The sequence below is a fragment of the Anabrus simplex genome, chromosome 1, assembly GCF_040414725.1.
Source record: "Anabrus simplex isolate iqAnaSimp1 chromosome 1, ASM4041472v1, whole genome shotgun sequence".
In the NCBI taxonomy this organism is placed as follows: domain Eukaryota; kingdom Metazoa; phylum Arthropoda; class Insecta; order Orthoptera; family Tettigoniidae; genus Anabrus; species Anabrus simplex.
This window is the reverse complement of record NC_090265.1, coordinates 996,556,988-996,575,467: the sequence shown is the minus strand read 5'-3', so window position 1 is coordinate 996,575,467 and position 18,480 is coordinate 996,556,988. Positions and strand designations below refer to the sequence as shown.

General features: G+C 40.7%; 1 protein-coding gene across 1 annotated transcript in view; it reads left to right on the top strand.

Annotated features, from left to right (window-relative positions):
• The window catches only part of LOC136875488 (inner centromere protein), a 283,305-nt gene that overhangs the window by 65,775 nt on the left and 199,050 nt on the right, over nt 1-18,480 (top strand). The gene's annotated exons all lie outside the window — the stretch shown is intronic.

Genomic DNA, 18,480 nt, shown 5'->3' with positions numbered 1-18,480 from the left:
ACCTTATCATCCAGGTTCCAGTCATGAAAGGCATTTGACACTGCTTTCGCTTGCTCTTTACCGGAAGAGTTATCTAACTTCGGCACAGCAAGAAGTTGTTCTTCCTCGTCATATGAAATAATAATTGGTAGGTGTTTTACTTTAGAACTTCTTACGTCTGGAGCAGGTAACAATTTTCCATTCCAATGAACAGTAACACTTCGGGCACGTTATTCTGAAAATCGGATTTAATGGATCTCGCTCTATCTTTTCTCATTTGTGTTCAAATGTGTTGAATAGAAGATTTGTTGATAGGGTAATTGTCAGAACTAAGACTAAGTGCTTCTACTACAGGCTGAATTATATAAACAGAATCTCTGATGCTTAGTTGACATCTGTCTAAAGCTGCAACTAATTTAGATGTGATAAGGTCTTTTCTTCCTCTTCTTGTCGACGTAGCTAAAGGACTTACAGTGTGGATGGCAGAGATTCTTCCAAGCTTTCTCCAGAGCTTGTGGATTGTTCTTCTATGTCTTCATGTGTATCAAAAGTTGCAGATTCCAATGAGCTCGCGAAAGGCATTTGCTTTAGTCTCTTCTTATATTTTGCGAGTTTTCTCAGCCTGGCCCTTTCTTCAACATCAGCCAACTTTTTGTCAGCACCCTATTTTTAATCTTTCAAGAGCATCAACATGTGCGATATCGAATAAATTATCTAATTCAAGTTGAAAGTTCTCTTCGCGGCGCCTATGTAAATCCTGAATCTTCTTGCTATTTTTTTGCAGTTCTCGCCAGACCTGATAAAGATCCACTAACTTCTTAACACAATTAGGCACAGCTCTGGTAGGTATTCTAGCCTTTTCTCAGAATATATTGCACTCCCAAATTACAAGATTTGCGCTTTCACTAACAGTCAACTTAACCTCACGTATGTTGAAAAATAGAACTGCGAGAACTTGACGATTAGATGGTAATTTTGCGCCTCTTATTTGGTGATTTACTTCACCAACCAAGAAAATGCTTTTTAATTGCTCCTTAGTTCCACTGACATCTTCGAAATATAAAACAATCCGTGCTAGCTACCCGATAAGCGGAAACTAAGTGACAATAGCAATGAGAGTGCGCCACTCTTGTGACGCAACTTGTATGGACATGTTTGCGCGCGAGTCGGCACGGGTTGCACTGTTCCAAATAAGAAAAAAAAATTGTTTTCGGGTGTTTTAGGCCCAAATGAATAAAACAATAACCTATGCATTGCAAAATTAAAACTTTGAAAAATAAGGGACACCCTAATGGAGGCTCGTAACACATCGGCATACCTTACTCCTTCGGCTGACATAGCCATTGCCTTTAATTCTGAGAAGGTTTGAGGTCGAGATGCAAAACATAGGTACGACATATAGGGCGAAAAATTCTTCTACTATAGTTTGGACAATCTGATCTTCTGGAAAATGAAGAGCGAAAACCTTGGTGTAAATCTTTATATCTTGAATAAAGTCGGCGAGGTTCTCGCACAACCTCTGTACTCTAAAATAGTACTTCTGGATTAAAGATGACATGGCTCTAGCCGGAATGAAGTTAGCCAGTAGATGGGCAGGAAGTCTTCTATAGATGATTGATCAGCTATTGCATTAACAATTTTGTCCGAGAGGACGCCTATAGAAAAAGGGTAAATAAGTTGAAGTATTTGGGAATGAGAGAGAGCAAACACTAAAGCATGAACTTGGAATTTGACTAAAAATCTTAAGAAAGAAATTACTTCATATGTAGTTGAATTTACTGAAAGCTTGAAAACGCCTTTAAGCAACATGGCCAATGGGTGAGGCAAACTGCTGAATCCGGGGGACAAAATAGGTGACGGCATAGGAGGTAGAGAAGGTTCCAACACAGCATTAGTCATAAAAAACTGTGGGAGTTGTCTTGGATGACCAGACTCAGTTTCCGATGGGCAGATGTTTGTTGATTAGCAACAGATTTCCTACTCTCATCTTATAGATATATGCACCAACAGCGGACAAAAAGTATGATGACGAAGTAGAAACATTCTGTGAACAACTCGGAACTGTTGTTAAAGACCTGGAGAAATATGAAATATGAGGGAGTTTTTACTGTGAATAGGGGATTTACGAAGTGTGATCGAAATAGAAGAACACTTGGCAGGATTAGGCTTAAGACGTCATGTGGAGCACCATTCAGAGAGTGAATTAAGCCCACTCTGTAAGGAGTTTACGTCTGATAAAGAATCGATTTGTTTGAATATTTTACAGTCATCTGCAAATAGTAGAATTTCACAAGAAATAGAGGATATAGACTTAATGAGATCGTCAATAAATAAGACAAAAAGAAGCGGACCTAGGACACTGCCCTGTGGGACGCCAGAATGTACCATAACAAGAGTCGAACTGAACCCATCAGGAACCACACGCTGAGTTCTGGTATTGAGGAAGCTCTGCAGGAGAGTTAGGAAGCGACCATGGATATCAAAACGTTCTGAGAGTTTATAGGAAAGAAGTGCATGGTCTACGGTATCAAAAGCCTTTGCAATATCAATGTAGCACACGTCCAGTTGAGAACCAGCATTAAGAGTAGAGGTTGCACGATGGAGAAGAACAGCCAGATTAATTAGACAGGAGCTACCAGGAAGAAAACCATGCTGCTGAGATGATACATAAAGAAGTGTGAAAGAAAGAAGACGCTGGTGGACAATCTTTTCACAGATGAGTGACAGAGTGGGTAATATAGAAATCGGACGATAGTTTCTGACATCAGACCTCTTTCCACTTTTAAAAACCGGAGTGATGTTAGCGATTTTCCAGTTGCCAGGAAAGTAGCCGGCTAAGAAGCAACGGTTAAATATAACAGCAATAGGATGGGCAAGAGTCGTTGCGGTATTCTTCAGGAAGACAGGTCTGAGACCATCCGGACCAGTAGGTTTATTTTCTGGCTGGGAGGAAAGTAAAGAATAGACTTCTGACTCAGAGGTGGAAAGATTACTGAGACTGTGAGAAGGAACAGAATCCATACACGGAAAATCTGGGAACTGAACAGGTGCAACAAAATTAGACTCAAAGTAATCGTTGAACATTTCCGATCTATTACTACCACTGGCTAAATTATCACTCCAAGTCACTGTGTCTGGCACACGCTTTGTATTTTTCCTGCTGTTTATCAGAGACCAGAATCTTTTGCTATTACTTCTCACTTCTAGGCAGGCAGAGTTTATGTAGTCCTGGTAATCCCATTTTAGAAGCTGTTTATGGTGTCTGCGAAGGTCAGAAAACATTTTCTAGCTGGCTTCAGAAGGTGACCTTTTCCAGTCTTTCCAGGCTTTCGTTTTATTAATTTCTTCAATTTCGGTGTCACTTTTCTTCCAAGGTGGGCATCTGGCGGATGTTTTACGAGTGGGAACAAGGTCACGGATCACAGCACGAGTCCAGTCATAGAATTGGTCCACTGCTTCTTGCACTTCACCCACTTGCAGCAAGTGCCAGGGTAGAAGAGAGAGGGTGTGATTGACAGCCTGCCAATCAACCTTTCGCCTCAAGGGTACACAGTTCCCGGTAAAGGGTCGATGACATTTCGGGGGGTGGGGAGGGGCAACAGAGAATGTTGCCTCTACAGACTTGTGGTTCGATTTAAAATTATTTCGTCCTACAGGAATAACTGAAGGCTCAGTGGAGCAGAGCAGGTAGTCAGGAAGACTATCCCCGCAGGTGTTCTCCAGGACGTACTGTTGGAGGCCTAGGCCCGTAATATAATGGTCGAGATACCACTTGTCAAGGCTATTAGAAGGGACACCATGGGCAGGGGATTTCCAAGAAATAGAGAGGTTAAAGTCGCCTAGTATAATTACATTAGGATTCAGATTAATGGCTTTCATTACAGAAGAGAGAAAATTTTCAGAATAATTGAGGGTTGTTCGAGGTGGTCCATAAAAACAAGCAAATAGATATTTGGAATGCTGAAGTTTCACTTCTACACAAATGGCTTCACAGTCACTACTTAAATCAGTACGTTGGTTAGCGTGCCATTTGGATTGAACGGCCAGGAGAACTCCCCCGCCCCGAGATCCACGGTCCGTTCTGAAAATTGAAAACTCTTTGGAAAGAGGGATTTCTGTGTCTGAAACAAAGTCAGTTAACCAAGTTTCAGAGAAGGCGACATTATCGAAAGAAGATAGTTCTTGTAGGTAGAGCTCACAGTCAGTAATTTTGTTTTTAAGAGAGCAGATATCCTGATGGTAAACTGAGATTGCACTATCCGCCGTGGGTCCCGTGTTTATCTCCACATCACCAGCTAACGGTAGGAATGTCAACAACAAACTTAAAGTAGACCGAGTAGAAAACCGAGATAATTTACTGGAGGCTGGAATCGAAGCTGGTGCTACAAGAATGCAAGGGAGGTTTGCAGTCGGCAGTGAAGGAAAATGAAACTCACGAACGGCAGTCAACCAGTTTCCAACCTGAGGTATATTCAATCTTGAGACGGCAAGACTTATATTTCCGGCAAGGGAGGCTTGGGTACGCCAGTAGCCGCCGTAGCACCTGGAATAAAAACAAAGCCATTTATATTGTACAGACTTACTTCCGAGCATTTCACAACACATGGAATCACTGGCTGGATCATCTAGATGAACATCACTATATTCTTTTGCGCACACTACTTGTTTTGACACTAAAACTCCTAAAAGAACACAGAGGAAAAACACACAGTATAGCTGATGATGTCCCTTAGAGGGCGAAACGTGTACTAAATATAATAAATTATATATTGTATTGAATAGGCGGACCACTTGGTTTATAACATTTATCTTAAATGTTCACCACTTTACTGACAAATGTCAACTTTCTATTCGCGTGTTCATATTTCCTTATATATTTATCTGATAGTTTATTTCAAATACGGTTTTCTGAAGTATTGTTTGGAGAGGTAGGTTTAAGGTGCTCCTTCATAAAAAGAGCATGTCTAAATCTCAGTTTATAAGGATGATATAGGCAAAAATGTGGTATGTGACTGACTGACTTCTTTATGTGACTTACTGACATCTCTGAAATTATACATTTTGTGCAGAGTTAGTGTACTGATTATAATTCTGTAATCACATTACTGTATTTTACTGTCATACAATTTTACAGGTATCAGTTTATTGCAAATAACATGACCAAAAACACTGTCAGTATTATAAATACTGTTTTCTCACTTGAAGTGATTTACATCATTACCTTCTTCGCTATCTGTGCACGTGGGTGGAACACATAATGCACATGTGACTGACACATCCACGAGAAACGCTGCAATGTTTCACTTGATTGTCTGTCAGTTTTTGTTTTAATTGCAAAACTTGTGAATCCTTCTCAATGATTGTTCACACTAAAGATGTGCATCTTCTACACAGTTCAAAAAAATTAGGGCAACGTGTTTTTGAACGTATGCCATGCTCCACAAAACAATACCTCACACCCAGGTATATTACCAACTAAACCTTTATTCTTTACCATTGGAATATACCGTACAAAAGAACTTTGATGGATTTGCGTTCATTTTGAGAACACAAACGAAATGTCCAAATAGGTGCAAAAACAAAGTGATAACAGTCCTCCAGGGTGGATATTTATCACACTTGGAGAGCTTCAGTATGATGTATGTCCTCCGCGGACATTTATCGCAGCTTGGCACCTATGTGACATTCTCCGTGTAAGACGAGGGAGGTCACGTTGTGGTACCAAGTCCTATTCTTCATTGAGAGACTCTTTGAGGTATTGGAGAGTCTGTGGTGGAACAGGACGTCCACGAACACTTCTGTCAAGCCTAACCCACGCATGCTTGATGGGATTAAGGTCGGGACTCACTGCTGGCCATTCCATCTCCGGAATGTCCATTTCTCGCAAGACAGCTCTGGTGATGCGTGCTGCATGAGCCCTGGCATTGTCGTGCATGAGTACGAATTCAGGGCCAACGCTGTATGCATCAACCAACACATGCTGTTAGCAGTATCTGCTTGATATACTCCGCAGCGGTAATATTACCACGGATTACCACGGACAACGGCAAGATCTTGTACGACCATTAGTACTGATTCCACCCCATACCATCACAGAACCTTGTCCGAATCGGTCGCCTTCCTGGACAACGCCTGGCATGTACTGTTCACCACGTCGTCTCCTTACACGTTGACGTCCATCTCGCTGTGTCAGGGGAAATCTGGACACGTCCGTGAACAACACAGGTCTCCATTGGCGAAGTTGCCAGTTGACGTGGATATTGGCAATCAGAAGGCGAGCTGCGCGATGTTGCTGCGTTAAATGGGGCACTCGAACAGAACGTCTGGGTCATAAGGACACTCCTCTTAACCTGTTCTTAATTGTATGATCAGACACCGTGACTCCAGTGACCCTCCTGAAGTCTTGCTGCAGTTCTCTGGCAGTTGCTGAACAACGCTGCAACGCACAGATGGTCAGATATCTGTCATCCTGTAGGGTTTTTCATGCGTCCATGACCTTGTCCAACCCTCCTTGTGAACTGGCCTGTCTTGTAGTGATTCCACAAGGGGTGAATAACTGACGGAGAGACATTGAGATCCACAGCAACACGACAAAAAGTCAATCCTTCCTGGATCAAAGTGACGGCCCTTGCAACTTGAACCTCGTTAAGATGTCTCATGCCGGGCTGAGTTGCTCAGACGGTTGAGGCGCTGGCCTTCTAACCCCAACTTGGCAGGTTTGATCCTGGCTCAGTCCGGTGGTATTGGAAGGTGCTCAAATATGTCAGCCTCGTGTCGGTAGATTTACTGGCACGTAAAAAAACTCCTGCAGGACTAAATTCCGGCACCTCGGCGTCTCCGAAGACCTTAAAATAATAGTTAGTGGGACGTAAAGCAAATAACATTATTAAGATGTCTCATGGGATGTGTTGGTTGACGTACAACATGCTCAAATGACCGCAGTAGTCTGTGTACCTCAGAACGGCACACGGACACACCGCTATTCACTTTGTTTTGATGGGTCACCTGACAGCTTAATGCATGGCTACGCCTACAGATTCGCTATAACTTCGTTTTGATATACCCCGAGTAGCTAAAGTCTCAAGCTATGTTGTATGACAATTGGAACCCCATCTACCAAATTAACGTTCACATGCCAGACGTTACAAAACATGTTGCGTAATGTTTTTGAACTGTGTATAACATATTTGCCCAATACTCCTACATAATGCACTTACATGTGGCTGCAATAGCTGAAATATGTTGTAATCATTTTTAGAGATATCTCTTTACCTCTTATATTCAACCTGTGGTACCTCCTGAATAGTAATTTGCTTGGTCTTATTGCTGAAGATATTGACAATATCTTTAGCATTCTGTACCTTCTTTCCAGATTTCACAGTCTCCCACGCCATTCATATTACTTGGCCTCCAGCTGTATCTAATGCCCCTTTTCCATGGTATGATTGGAAAAAGTTCCATTGAATTTTAAATCCAAGTACCGGTATGGCAGGAGGTAACATTACATTGCTCAGGGTATATTTTTGCTTAAAATGGTTCGCTGCTCCACCTTCTCTTCCTGGAGCCTGATATGAGATGACTTCATCACCATAAAACTTGATGACAGCTGCTTTAACATTATCTGATATCTGCTTTATAGGCACACGTTTTATTGTTTTTCTAATCCCTACATCCTCTTTTTCTGCTAAATACACAAGTTCTTTTTTTGCAGGAAGAGGGCAATGCTTCCTCTACACGTTTTCTGCATTTACCATAATGCTGCCTACTTCTGACTGCTGTGCGTGGCATTGCAATATCGGCATGATTGTCAGCTTCCCACACTCTCGCCAGTTTGTCCCTTTTCCTTTGAGATTGTTTATGGATTATATTTCGTAACTAGCAAATGTACCCGTGCTTCACTATGGCATTCTAAATTGTATACGCATATCGAAGTAAATACTGTATGTGCAGTAAATAAGACTGTTTTAAATTGCATGTCTCTTAACGTTATCCGAGAAATAGCATTGGAAGGTCCCATACGTTTTTTCCAATGTAATGTGTGGGTTGCGGAGTTGTGATAACGGCAGGCTCACTTGCCTACTACCATTCACAATCGAGTTGGTAAGTTTACATTATAATTGCAGGCCTCATTGCCTACTCGCGGTCACAATCGATTTGGGGAGTTTTTGTCACAATTTCAGGCCCCCGTTCCTACTTCCAGACAGATTACAGCTGAGTTTTTATTATAATGGCAGGCGACTTCCCTACTACCAGTCAAAATTGAGTTACGCGCTTATTATAATGACAGGTCCTTTTTCCTGCTGCTAGCCAGTCACACAGAGTTGGTGAGTTTCCATGAAAATAGCAGGCCACTATGTCTAATGCTAGTCACATTTTAGATGAGTAAATTTTGTTTACAATGGCGGGCACCCTGCCTTACAGCCAAACAAAAATCGGGTAGGGGAGTTTTGAACAAAACTGCATGCTCCCTTGCCTTCTGCAAGTCAAATCGAGAAGTTGGAGAAGGACCCCATTCCTGCTGCCAGTCAGTCGGTGTGGGGAGTATTGATTACAATAGCAGACACACCCTTTCTCGATCGCTACATATCGACATCAATGAATACATGTAGATCGGCATACGAAAGTATATGCAAGTTTTCAATATTGCAGACCTCCATTTACAGATTAATTGCTGCAAAACAGTATGTCATATCGACAAAGGATTGTACCATAAGATGCAGTATTTAGCTGCCTAAATGGCTGGTCCTATGATATTTTCTCGCATCTCATCTATTCATGGGTTAGATTGAGATAGAAATGTTGAAATGGGTGAAATTTGTGTAAGATAATCTTACAATGCGTTACTTTTCCGATTCGTGACATAGCATTTGGCTCACGTATGGGTACTGGGTGGGCCAATGTTCATGTAGAGTTTGATGATTTTATCTTTCCTGTAAGTGATTGAAAGTATGAATTATGCATTAAAAAGTCCCAATATACTTAAAATCGAGAAATAGTGACGAATCTAACGTATAAGGGATACAGATACGACAAAAAGTCATAAGACCAAAGTTGAAGATCACTCCAAATTGAACGGAGATTGTGCCATCCGTTATGTGATAGGACTTCCCGTTTATTCCACGAAATACTTCGAAACGAAGGTCTGCACCATCAGTAAAATTGCCTCCATATTTCGATATTCTTCGGGGATAAAAAGTGAAAAATTTAAAGATTTTGGAGGTTTTCCGTCTGTTACAGTCTAAAATGTATAATTTTGCCAAATTTCAATTTTCTTGCTCATCTGGCAGATTATGCAGCAATCTGAATTTTGGGTGAGGGGGTAAAAATTAGGATTTTCAGGAAAATACACCAAAAAATATGCAGATTGTCATTATTACCCCTCAGACAGGTAGCTGTACGAAAATTTCACCAAAATAATCAATGTAAAGAGACACGCAGTCGTTACGATTTTATTTATATAGATAGATGAGGAATCTGCTCAACGTACAACACCTTTCGGGCTATGTCCGCTGGACTTAACCTGCAAAACCGACCGTTCATGATATCTCACTTATTAATCCTCCTGACGAAAAAATGCACATGAGAAAATAAATTTTAGAAATGGATTTCCATTAAGGATTGTAGATTTCCATTAATTTCGGATGTGCATATTTTGAGGGAGTGCAAAATCATGGTTTCGGTTTCAGACAAACCCCCAGTACATTTAGGTATTCAGAAATAATATTGGCTCTAAAACCTACTCAAGGGCAGGTGGATTCTAAATATCAAGTTTGGTAGAAATGTATTCAGTAGTTTTCAACTTATAAGAACTCATACAATCAGACACCAAAGCTAAGAAATATGCAGATGGTCATTATTATACCTGAAACGGATACTGTACGGAAATTCTGCCAAAATAGTCAATGTATAGTCACACGGTCTTTACAATTATATTTATGTAGATGACAGATAAGCATGGGCACGTTTGTAAGTGCAAACCTTCATTTTGAGATTTACTGCTCCCAAACGGTAGATCATATCAACAAACGGTTTGCACCCACAGGCGTCCCTTTTATCGCTCTATATGTTTGGTATGAAAACATTTACTAGTATTTCCATATTTGTGAGTTTGATTGAGTTACAATATTTGAATGGGGTGAAATTTGGGTACATTTTTAATATTTTACATTATTTTTCACATACAGTAGAGTCTCGTTAATCCGAACTAACTGGGACCGGAGTCTGTTCGGATTACGAAATTTTCGGATTAACCGGAAAATATTTTCTAATAATAATGTTATTGTTTTTACGTCGCACTAACTACTTTTACTGTTTTCGGAGACGCCTAGGTACCGGGATTTTCTCCCATGGGAGTTCTTTTACGTGCCAGGAAATCTACTTACACGAGGCTGACGTATTTCAGCAGCTTCGAATACCACCGGACTGAGCCAGGATCGAACCTGCCAATTTGGGGTCTGGAGGCCAGCGCCTCAAGCGTCTGAGGAAAGTAGTTTCTACAATACAGTACAGTACATACTGTAATTTGAATTACCGGGCGAGTTGGCCGTGTGGTTAGGAGCACGCAGCTGTGAGCTCGCGTCCGGGAGATAGTGGGTTCGAACCCCACTGTCGGCAGCCCTGAAGATGGTTTTCTGTGGTTTCCCATTTTCACACCAGGCAAATGCTGGGGCTGTACCTTAATTAAGGCCACGGTCGCTTCCTTCCCATTCCTAGGCCTTCCCTGTTCCATCGTCGCCATAAGACCTATCTGTGTCGGTGCGACGTAAAGCAAAAAAAAAAAGTAATTTGAATTGTCCATTCTTTAGCAGTTACATTAATAAAATACTGTATAAAATTACAGTAGGGTAGTTAAGAACCTGTAGACCAGGCGAGTTGGCCGTGCGCGTAGAGGTGGGCGGCTGTGAGCTTGCATCCAGGAGATAGTGGGTTCGAATCCCACTGTCGGCAGCTCTGAAGATAGTTTTCCGTGGATTCCCATTTTCACACCAGACCATTGCTGGGGCTGTAACTTAATTATGGCCACGGCCGCTTTCTTCCAACTCCTAGGCCTTTCCTATCCCATCGTCGTCATAAGACCTATCTGTGTCGGTGCGACTTAAAGCCCCTAGCAAAAAAAAAAAAAGAAAGACCCGTAGAGTGGGAAACGACAAAGAAAATGACATTAGCGAGTGGATGAAAGCTGACTGTCATCAATTACAAACAGACCAAGAAATTGTAGCTATGGTGGAGAAAGAATCTGGAGTTGATGAGGAACAGAGTGACGACGAAAAAGACCGCAATGAACAACTAGTGTTACATTCATATGCTACGGCCGTCTGAGAACTTGCCGTACGCTACGCCGAGCAACACTCCGCTGTTACGCCCACTGATATGTTTATGAGACGCTATTTTAACACTGCATCGTCGAGTAGGTTCCAATCACTACGGCAAAAGAAACTAACAGTCTTTGTAAAGATAAACGACCAGTGATTGATGATTTATGATGTGTAATTATGTTTACATTAAGTTATTCTAGTAAAATATGCCTAATAAAAAGCAAGTAAATGTTTATTCCATAATATCTTCTTTCATGTCAATAAGGAGAATAAAAAAATGAATATTTCAGTTCGGATTAACCGGATTTTCGGATTAACGGGGTTTGGATTAACGGGACTCTAGTGTACTTATATGGAAGCTAGAATCATGATATTTGGTTCACACATATTTCGATATTCTTCGGGGATAAAAAGTGAAAAATTTAAAGATCCTGGAAGTTTTCCGTCCGTTACAGGCTAAAACGCATAATTTTGGTCGTGTCAGTGTGCGTGCCAAATTCAGTGACTCTATCTTTCCAATAAGTGTGTCAAACTATGTAACATGCATGTAAGAAGCACAAAAATTTAAGATCAATCGAAATATACAGCCAAATCTACTCTTAAGGGAGAGAGACGACAAAATGTCACAGGACCGAAGTTGTAGATCATTCCAATTTGAACAGAGATTGTGCCATGCGTTTTGTGATAGGACTTACCGTTTAGCCGCAAAATACTTCGAAACGAAGGTCTGCACCGTCATTAAATTGCCTCCATATTTTGATATTATTCGGCATAAAATGCGAAAGATTCAAAAATTTTGGAAGTTTTCTGTAGGTTACCGGCTAAAAAGTATAAATTTGTCTAGTTTCAATTTTCCAGCTCGTGGCAGATTGTGAGGCACGAAAATTTCACCAAAATAGTCAATGCATAGACACATGGTCATTATGATTTGATTGATACAGATTAGGAATGTGCTCCACGTAGAGCAGCTTTTCGGCTATGTCCGCTGGACTTGGCCTCAGAAACTGACCTTTCATGATATCTCCCTTATTAATCCTCCTGTCGAAAAAATGCACATGAGAAAAAACATTAGGAATGGATTTCCACCATGTTTGGTCGATTTCCAGTCAGGTTGGTCTTGTACTGAATATATTGTGGGAGAGTAAAATCACAATTTCCGTTCCCTATAAAACCCCAGTCCATTCTGGGAATTTGAAGTGGTATTGACCTTAAAACCTACCCTTGGACAGGTGGATGCTAAATATAAAGTTTGGCTCAAATATCTTCAGTAGTTTTCAAGTTGTAAGAATTACGCTTTACACGCACCCGCTCTTGCGTTAAGTCCGGTGGGATTTGTACCGAAAAACTGTCCGTTAATGATATCTCCCTTATTAATCCTGGTATGAAAATGATTCACATGAGAAAAAAGGTTTAGAAATTAATTTCCATTAAGGCAGGTAGATTTCCAATAAGTTTGGATGTGTATATTTTGAGGGAGTGCAAAATCACAGTTGCGGTTTCGTATAAACCCCCAGTCAGGCCAGGTATTTAGAAACAATATTTGCTCTAAAAACCTACCCAAGGACAGGTGGATTCTAAATATGGACAGACAGACAGGCAGACACCAAAGCTAAATATATGCAGATGGTCATTATTACATCTGAAACGGATAACTGTACGAAAATTTCGCCAAAATAGTCAATGTACAGACACACGGTCGTTACGACTTTATTTATATAGATAGATTCTATGGTTCATTCCACGTTATGAAAACAGTATTGCTCTTACGACAACAGGGTTGCCATATCGAACGGCTCTGCGCAACACTATCACGGGGTAACGGCGGCATATACATCTGTGAAATTCAATATTTAACTTCAAGATAACAAGTGGAATGAACTAAGTTGAAATTTTTTTGTACGAAGTAAAGGGGACGGTGAGTTTGAAGGGGCTATTTTTGTTTTGTACAGAATCAGAGGTTAACTACGGCACATAAGAAACCTTAGCATTGAAGTGTGAGGTGAACCGGCGGAGAAAATATACAAATAATATGTTTTATGTGCTCGAAGGGTGAATGATGCATTTAATTGCATTTAATAAATTTCCCCAGACGGGCTGAGTAGCTCAGACTGTTGAGGCGCTGGCCCTCTGACTCCAACCAGGCAGGTTCGATCCAGGCTCTGTTCGGTGGTATTTGAAGGTGCTCAAATACGTTAGCCCCGTATCGGTAGATTTACTGGCACGTAAAAGAACTCCTGTGGGACTAAATTCCGGCACCTCAGCGTTTCCAAAATCCGTAAAAGTAGTTAATGGAACGTAAAGCAGCAATTATTATTAAATTTCCCCAGGCAACGCGGGGTTCTACTGTGCTGTCGTATCGGTTAACAAAATACAATAGTAAAAATTAAAAGCGTTCTTAAAGAAAACAGCGGTAAATTAAATGCGCTTAAGAAAGAACAGCTAAATAACAAACCACAGCATCAAAATCTTCAGTAACAACTTCTGTACAGTACGAAAATAACAGAACAAACACACATACTATGCAATATACAACCAAAGTAAAATATCTGCCATTAGACAACAACTTTATGGTACTCACCAAATGTTACTTCCTTGCCGCTGCAGGCTGAAGTCTTCTATCAATCTGAATCAGATGAAGATTCACTGCTGACACCAATGATGAAGGGCTCCATTTCGTCCTGGGTCAAATCAGATTTCCACATGTTCGCTTCAATATTTTTTACATGTTTCACGTAGTTCACCCAGTTTTTAGTAGACACGCGTAGGAAACCTTCATCGATGAGTCTTTCCATCTCCCTTGTTTTGAACGTGGTATTGTTCATAGCAACATAGTGCTTCACTTGCGCCCAAACAAGTTCAGTAGTATTCAGCTCACAGTGGTATGGTGGTAAACGAAGAACCGTGACACCACTTTCTCTTGCCATTTCATTGATTCTGTGGCGATTGTATTTCCATCGCACACTGTTTACGAGGGCCATCAAGTCTGTTTTCAGCATGTTCTCATCATACACTACACCACATTCTCGAAGCCATGACCGCAGGTTCTCTTTTTTCCATGCCTTCATAGGCAGAGCTTCTTTCTTGCGGCTATGATAGGAGGCATTGTCAAGAACAGTAACAGAGTTTGGCGGCAGGTTCGGTAGTAGATGTTCTTTAAAATACTCCTCATAATAATCACCGTTCATTTCGTTGTGAGCATCTGCGGTATTCTTCTTGCACTGAAACACGTACTTCGCCCCTGGCACGAACCCATTCTCGTTACCGGCATGAACTAATGTGAACCGTGGACCACGACCTGTAAGTGACTTCAGACCGCAAGAAAGTCCTGACAGAAAAGCATCCCGTGGAGTTGAAATGGTCTTATCTTTCCATTCTTTCCCAACAGTGTGCCCTGTGTTAACCCACGACTCATCAGTGTAAAATATGTTCCTTCCCTTGTCTCGATATTTCTTAACTGTTGACAGATACTTGTGACGCCAAGATATAATGTCCTCTCTTTCGGTCAAACGAGCTGAATTTGCTTTCCTTTCATACTGGAAACCCATGTCTCTCAACAAACGATACAAAGTTGTTCTTTTGAACTCGGGAAGGTCTTTATCATTCTTCACAGACGGTAGGACTTGCTGCAAGGTTGGAGGTTGGTTTTTAAGGAAAAACTTGTGCACCTTACGCCTTACACCACTGCGAACAAAATCATTGAACTTGACTGACCTGCTGTCTTTCTGTGGTGCTTTACGTTCTCTTGTTTTAATCAGAGAAGCCAAAGGTCCTGTAGTGGCTGCTGATTGCACTTTATAAACAGTCCTCTCAGAAATGCCTGTTGCTTCAGCAGTTTCTTTAACCACCCAGCTGAGACTTTTATCTGGATTCTTTCAAGAAAGGTAATTAAGTACGTTAAACACAGTTTGCTTTTGTTTCTTCCTCAGTACCTCTCCCTGTTAATTTTTATGGACGTTCTAACCCATAACGCAAATAAATTGCTATTAATGATCACTATTAATGTTAAAAGAAAGAAATCACACACGTAGGCTAATCACATAACACTCACTCAAAAGAATACGATTAGGCCTCTACACTGATAGAAAGGCTGAAAAACACACGCAACAAATAAATACCGTAAATGACATCTCTACAAAAGAAATCACGGTGTTAATGTTAAAAGAAAGAGATCACACAAATAGGCACACAAGACAAGTACGCACTGATTTACAGCCTAAAAACACACATGCAATAAAGAACTTAACTACAGAAGTGATCTGCCCGCGGTTCACAGACTCTTGTACCAGAGCAACATAGACGGCGCATGAAGTGAGGCAGTGAAGCGGTGGCTGTTCCCGCCATTGTACTTCCTCCCTACGAATGTATTTATAAAAAATAAAATATGTATATTTATTTTAATATCTCACGGGCAAAAATGCCTCATCCCTTTTATCTATCTTTCATAATACATTAAAAAGTACAGTATACTATCCCTTAATCACGAGAAATTATGGATGTCTCAGAGGGGATATGTTCACTCATTGTAGGTCCGTAAGAGCAATACTGTTTTCTTAACGTGGAATGAGCCATAGTCTCTCTACTCCTGCTGTTGTTATTCTTGCTTTAGACCAGGGGTTCTCAAAGGGTGTGCCGTGAAATTGTTGGTCTGTGCCGTGAAAAAATTGTGTATTCAATATTTTAATAATGATATATATTAAGATTACAGAATGGCGTACCGAGCTTGACAGCTGCAGTCGCTTAAGTGCGGCCAGTATCCAGTAATCAGGAGATAGTGGGTTCCAGCCCCACTGTCGGCAGCCCTGAAAATGGTTTTCTGTGGTTTCCCATTTTCACACCAGGCAAATGCCGGGGCAGTACCTTAATTAAGGCCACGGCCGCTTCCTTCCACTTCCTAGGCGTTTCCTATCCCATCGTCGCCATAAGACCTATCTGTGTTGGTGCGACGTAAAGCATATAGCAAAAAACAGAACGGCGTAAGCCTACATGCAGTAAGAAGTGAAAAAATAAGATGCTCTGTCAATAATCTTACACTATTGTTGCAGTTTAGTGGGAAATGTGAGCTTGTTTCCTTTTGTGCAACTGTTCGATGTGAGGAGGAATCGCAGACAAACACACCCGTAATTCTTGGTCTGCAGAAAGAAGTCACTCACGTTTCTTATTTTTAATGCTGGTCAGTGCCGAAAATCCCGGTTCACACAGATATTTTGTTGAAGAGTGTATTAATATAGATATGGCGTGCTCTAATAACACTGAGAACTCTCTTTTCATTGAAATGCAGAACTGAAGTAGGGTTTCTTTCCTAAATTTCAGTTTCAAAGTTCGATCGGATTGAAGTTCAGCCAGTTTTTCTACCTCTTCTAATGATAGATGTTTTGTGTCCTCAGCAGTAACGGCAAAGGGATTGCGAACCCAGCCGCATTCTTTCACGTTGAGGGAAGGAAAAATATTTGCAGTTTATTCTCCAAAACAGAAAAATGTTCTAAAATCAGAGTGGAACAGATGTCGTTATCAGCTGTTGGAGGAAGTATTTCAAGATCACTTTTTTCAACTTTTGACTCCCACAATTGATTTTTTCTGAAGAATCCATTCAGCTTTCACTGCATACTGACATTGAGATTATTCATATGTCCAGAAATATCAGTTAAGTATGAAACTTTCGAACACCAAGTTTCGTCACCTATGAGGTCAGCGAACTGAGGTTTTTCTGTGGCAAATATCTGTATCATCTCATTTCTAAGTTCATAAAATCTGGAAAGTACATTTCCTTTGGACAACTAGTGAATTTCGGTGTGAAGGACCAGCGTTTCAAGAGCAGTTCCTGCTTGCTGACACATGACTTTGAGAAGTCTACTTTTTAGAGCTCATTACGTTCCTTAGACCTGAAGGAATGGATTTTGGCACCAAAGCTTCCCGACTAAGAAAACAATGTGTGGAATATCTTGCTTCAACCTTTGAGTTAAACCTCTCATTCGACCAATAATTGCTGGGGTTCCATCAGTGCACACTGAAATACAATTGTTGCAACTCAGTCCACTTTCTTCCAGTGTCGCTCTCATAGAATTTCATATGTCCGATCCTGTTGACGTCGGAGGTAATTCTTTGTAGGATAGGAACTGTTCAGTAAATGATTCTTCTTCTTGTGTAGCTCTTGAATGGAATTTTTTTTTTCATATGTCTGTTGATTCATCCAGTTGAAATTTTTCACCATGTAATTTTTCCACTGCTTGTTTTTTTTAAAATATCAGCTGGCATGTCTTCTATGCTGTGAGTAATTGCACCGTTCGACAGAGGTACTTTGGATATCTTCCTCTCGGCAGCTTCACGCAAAATCGAAGTTACTGCTGCCATATTTGACTTCATATTCCTGGCAATTATTTTTGCTACTTAATTGCTAGCTACTAGCGCTCTTACTGAAGTTATTATGTTTTTCACCGCCATGCATTCTTTAATTTGAGAAGAGAGTAAATTTGCGTATGCTCCACTAGGGTTCGGGAGTGATCGACATGTCTCTCTACTAACTTTCCAGTTGTTTGTGTACCATCTGCCAGGGTTCTCAATCTTTCGGGACTGCTCTGTAGCGTTCGAAATTCTTCTAAAGTGGGCATAGTTACTTGTACGTTGAGGTGTGCCGCTATATTCAAAATAGCGAAACAGTGTACCGTGAACGAAAAAAGTTTGAGAACCCCTGCTTTAAACTTTTCTTTTTGCTATCTTTACATTTTCTTGCCATTCTTTATGCTGACCTTTCTCCTTCAGATGATGTTAGTATTTTTGTTGTCTTTCTGCCAGCAATTTCCCCATATTATTTCTCACTACCTCAGTTCACTTGTAACTTAATCATTGTCTCCAAAGCAACCTGACTGAAGTGTGAGATGTGCATAGCGTTGCGCACGCAATGTCAGTCATGGTGCCAAAGTGGGAAACTGATTCACTGTTAAAGAAAATGTTCAAATATGTTTTTGGTGGTGATATGATGACATAGGATCCCGAAGGAAATTTTATTCCATTGATTATTGTGCTGTGTTAGACAACTTTTGCTATGTTTATTGTGTTGGACTGAACACAATCTACCCTAGACAAATAAAGTGTCTTTTCAAACTACTTGGAGAACTAGGAAAATTATACTTTATAACAGTGTACATACAGGAAAGATCACTTTTTTGACATATAAAAAGGTGAGCATTAA